Raw genomic sequence first — 5025 nt, 5'->3', positions numbered from 1 at the left:
TGACTACAAGGTTGTTAGTCATATCTGGAAGAAGATTCAGTGTGGATCTCACGAAAGATGGAGGAAAATTCAGAAGCAATAAGAAAAGAAATTCATTGTTGATTGGGCTTACCTAATTTAGCTAGGCCTCTTGTTCCTTGTATAAATAGGAGAAAGAAATCCTGAAGAAGCGGTTGGACATTTTTTACACATACAAGTGCAATAAAACAGTTTTTCAAACAGCATTTCTTGTGACTTTTCAGTAGTGTTGGTCCGTCGATTGACACTCCGGTGACTATAAAACCAACATATACATATAGTGAGAAATTGAAATTTAATTAATTTGAAACAATAAACCGCACTTGTTACAATGCAATGTGTTTCAAGAATCATAATATCTTGACATACAAGATCCATTATCGATCAAGTCATTAATTGTATGTGTAACCTTTTGAGACAACGTACTCTTGTTTTTCATTACTTGTATTAAGACTGAAAAAGCTAAGAATGATGAAAACTTTTGGGAGAGTGTAAGTATTGTTCAAGACAAATCATAACCTGATGGAGCCAGTGGTGGCATGACCTTCCCCATCGAGTTCCCGTCACACACTGCACACTACTAGAATAGAATATAGGAATATAATAGCTGTCATAAGATAGATTGGATAGTTGAATATTTAAAATTCAACCCAATATGAGTTGTCTATTAGCTTTTTTTACTTGAATATAATCAGACAAATATGAACAACTTACACTGTTTAGCTTGCAAAATGAGTTTAGCTTAGTGTACACCTTTAATTTAAGTATTGATTGCTAGCTTCTCAGTAAAATAAAGAATTTCTTATCCAACCAATGGTGACTCTCATGGTGAGAAAGTGGAAGAGGAGAGAATATGGCTGTGGAAAGGGAGAGGAAAACCATTGTGTAAGCAAAGGTAGGAATAATATTGTTGTTTTTATTGTTGTGTTTGGATGAAGGAGAAGTTGAGTAGCTCTACTAGCTTGCATATATTCTCTTCTATATTATATCAATGTACTGATGATTAGTAACCAAAACATGCACACTCTATTAGAATATATGATTTTTTGTATATATAGTCGTCATATTATTCTATTATTGTTAAGCTAAAGTTAAGTAGAAAAATATTTGTCTGGTCTCTTTGTAGCTGTAAAGATCAGAGAATCGGAGATCAGAGTGGTGGTGGATGAAGACGCCGACGACGGTACATCAAGAAGAAGCTAGGCGGAAACCGATGAGACTAAAGACGGCGGCGGAGAACCACCGCGAACTACGTACTAGGGAGGTTCGTTATAAGGACTACGACGCGATTGCGTGTTGATTTGGCATGTTGCTATGGAGATATGCTATTTCACCATAGACGACAGTGGAAAGGACGATTATCCAAACCAAAAAATATGCAGAAACATCTCGGAATATTTAATTTGGTGTACTTTCTGGTGATGGAGGGGAAACTCACGTCCACAGTCCCCGGAAACATAGGAATGAGATTCAGAGACATATATATGTCGGGAAGAAGGTAAACACACCCGTGAGGAACTCAAGGCCTGCAGGTTACTCTTTGCAGCTATTAGGAAAAACAATTATTTCTTACTGTATCAAACACGAGGCCTCTGCAAAAATGGAGGACTTCAAGGATTTCTGCACCATCACCAACTGGAAAAACAACAATGCACGCAGTATACTTAGACATCCAATTATAAATTAAATAAATGCATATTTATTTTTTTTGTTGTAACTACTAATTTATTATTTAATTTAATAAGAGTAATAGGGTGGGTACTTACTTTTGAATAATATAGCCAATATATTTAATAATTATGCCAATGATTGGGATGGAGTTCGAACCTAAAACCTTACTTATAGAAATTAATGTGTAAGTTAAAAGTTAACTGAATATTAACGGAAAAGAGGCCAAAAACCTTGTAGTCTAGTGACCCGGTGTCTCGATTCACACTCCCACATGAATGATGAGAGCTTCAGTGGAGGCAACTGTTGACTCTTTGTACTTTTTCTACCTATTTTAGGCTTAATTCTCTTTCGCTCCGTAGATTTTAGGCCTAACTCAACAATTATACCCTTATCACTCCGTCACCATCCCTGACACTTGCAACTTGGTGTGCTTGTAATCTCACATACAGATGTGATTTGTGACTAATATAAAGTGAGATGTGATTTGTGACTAATATAAAGTAAGAAAACAATGGGCTCCATGGGGGAGAGAAAGAGAAAACAATGAATCTGATGAGATATATAATAGATATGATCGAAAATAAAGTTGTGGAAATTAAAGCAAATGGTCTTTGGGACGATAATGGAAGAAAGATAAAAGAGTGAATACAAATTGTGTGGGGAAAAGCAATTGGTCTTGGAAGATAATAAAAAAGGTTTGGGAAAATTGTATTTTTTATTCATAAGTTATACAATAATTATAAAATTCGTCCCATACTCACTTTTCATCCTTAAATTATTAGTGGCGTTGTACTTTTCGTCCATTTACTAATAAAATATTAAAGGTAAAATTTACAATTTTAGTATAACTCAGGAACGAAAAATGAGCACGAAAAGACGAAAAGTCGTCAATGCCAATGATAACTTAAGAATAAAAAGTGAACATGACCAACACTCAAGGACAATTTCTACACTTACTTTATAACTCAGGAATGAAAAGTGTAATTTTCTCAAAACTTTTTTTTTCTCAAAAACTTAATATGGGGAAATAGTAATATTATAATTTTTATAAAAAAATATACACATAACAATACTCGTCATTACCTTTCAGATGCATATTGTCATCATAATAATAATAATAAAAAGTTTTTCCTTATGTTGCTCGTCTTTACTTGTAATTAAAGAAGCCTGTTATTGCATTTTTTGGTCAATTATATTCTCTACTGGTGGTCCATTATATTGTTCCAATGTATAAAAGAATTGGAAGTTTATTCAACTATGTACCAGTAAAGAGTCACATGGTGAGTATCACGCGTTTTGAATTCTCATTGATATTGAGACTTGAATTACATTTTCTAGCTAGGGAAAGTATATTATTGTAGAGTTTTTTGAGAAAATTATTCAACACTATCTATAACCCCTTTAATTTTCTGTCAAGACTATAGGTCTATGAACACCCTCCAAAGGGTTTAAGCTAGATTATTTTTGTTAATATTATTGGCATCGTTTGGCCAAAATTTAATATAGATCGATATGTATTAAAAATGCACAAACCAATATGCAATAACTTTTTTGCGTTGCAAGTTGTTCTAGTTTAGGCCGATATTGATAGGTAAAAAAGAAAGTATTAGATGCAAAGTCGACTAAAAATTTATAACGTGACATGTTATAAATTAATTAAGAAGTTCCTTAATCAAAGATCTGGGTCTTCGTCATCATTCTTTTTTGCTCGCCCAGGATAAGATCAACACTTGCCGAAACCAAACTAAACGATTTATGCTAATGAAAATGAAAAGCTCGTGAAAGTAACGAGTGGAAAAATGCTCGTGAAAGTGAAGGGTGTAGTTTTCGCGGTGGATGGAAAGTAATAGGTGGTAAAACGGGAAGAAGTTCCCGAGTATCGTTCTCAAAGGATCACAAGGAGGGAGTTCAAGCGGTAAGGGGATTAAGCACAAGAGTGTTTAGTGTTTGAAAGCTAACCCAAACATAGGTAAGAAAGGTGCATGAAACATAAGGAAAATAAGGAACAAACAAAGGAAACAATTAAGTGGAAAGGAGGATTTGGATATTGCAACTCACATAGGTATCCTTGATTTCCTAAGATACTAGGCTAGCAACACTTAGATAATGAAAATGAGGCAAGACAACTATGCCAACGCCACTCTCGTGGTCATTGGCCTATCATCTAGTCCATAGTCCCATTCTCATGGCAACTAGGCTAGGTGAGGCAAATTATCGAACACATGGTGTGCTATTTGCCTTCCAATCCCCCTTTTCTCAAAGGTGGGAAGGAAACGTGCTAGGCTAGGCTAAGGAATATCCCTACTCTCGTAGGTGAGACTCCTTCTCCAAACACCTCTCATATAGGTTGATCATTCCCACACAAGAGTCAAAGAAGATCACCATTCACACAATCAAACTCATAATCAAGCAATTGCAAAACCTAATTAATCAATTCAAAGCTCAAGAACATCCATAAAACATTGCTCAATCCAAATCCACAAAGATCTATCTAATCATACTTGAAATTGAAATAGCAAAAGGCAAAAGTAATGACAAGAAATTAAAAGGAAAACTTAGCTAGGAATTGAACTTTGAATTTGAACTTGAACTTGAAATTGAACTTTAATCTTGAACTTGAATGTAGATCACAATCTTACACCAATGGAATTCTTCTCTAATTCTAATCTAAACTAAGAATTGCAATGTGGAGTGAATTGGGAATGTGGAGTGAATTGGGGGAGATCTCTCTAGGCTAATCCTAGAGAGAGAAATATTCTAAACTGATCTAAAATGAAAATGTGATGGATCTCCTGAAAAATGGCTCAATTCCCCTTTTAAATCGCGCCAACCGCCAAAAATAGACGTAGTGGACGCCCGACTGGACGCGCGTCCGCTACGCGTCCAGCGGGATCCGGTGCGCGTTGCTTCAAATCTTCGGCGCGGGATCTCGGGATCGGACGCGGCGTCCGACGTGCGTCCGCTGCGCGTCCTAAGCAGACATTGCAACTTCAGAGGGCGATTTTTCGGACGCGAGGCGTCCGGTGGCGTCTAGCAGGCGTCCTAAGCAGACATCTCAAACTTCAGAGAGCTGATTTTCGGACGCGGAGCGTCCGGTGGCGTCCAGCAGGCGTCCGCAAGGGACTGCTTTGCACTTCGCGGATCTGGGACGTGGACGCCTGGACGGACGCGCGTCCCAGGCGCGTCCGGCCGGTCCTTTGCTTCCAATTTTCGGCTCGTGTATCATTCTCTGAAATCTAGCCATTTTCTGCCTTTTTGCCCATCCTTTTTACCTACAAAATGATTAACCAAGTGTGGAACGGGGTCCAATGGCAATATGAAGCATTCTAACGCAAT

The 5025-nt window shown here is 37.1% G+C and overlaps 1 long non-coding RNA gene across 1 annotated transcript; it reads left to right on the top strand.

Moving 5' to 3' along the window:
• Window positions 1–785: 785 nt before the first annotated feature.
• Window positions 786–1724, top strand: LOC116026191. Its single transcript, XR_004099789.1, has 2 exons — window positions 786–913; window positions 1145–1724. It is a non-coding gene; the product is annotated as an uncharacterized LOC116026191 (long non-coding RNA).
• The last annotated feature ends 3301 nt before the right edge of the window (window positions 1725–5025 follow it).

The sequence above is a fragment of the Ipomoea triloba genome, chromosome 7 (genome assembly GCF_003576645.1).
Source record: "Ipomoea triloba cultivar NCNSP0323 chromosome 7, ASM357664v1".
In the NCBI taxonomy this organism is placed as follows: domain Eukaryota; kingdom Viridiplantae; phylum Streptophyta; class Magnoliopsida; order Solanales; family Convolvulaceae; genus Ipomoea; species Ipomoea triloba.
This window is presented reverse-complemented; position numbering and strand designations above follow the sequence as displayed.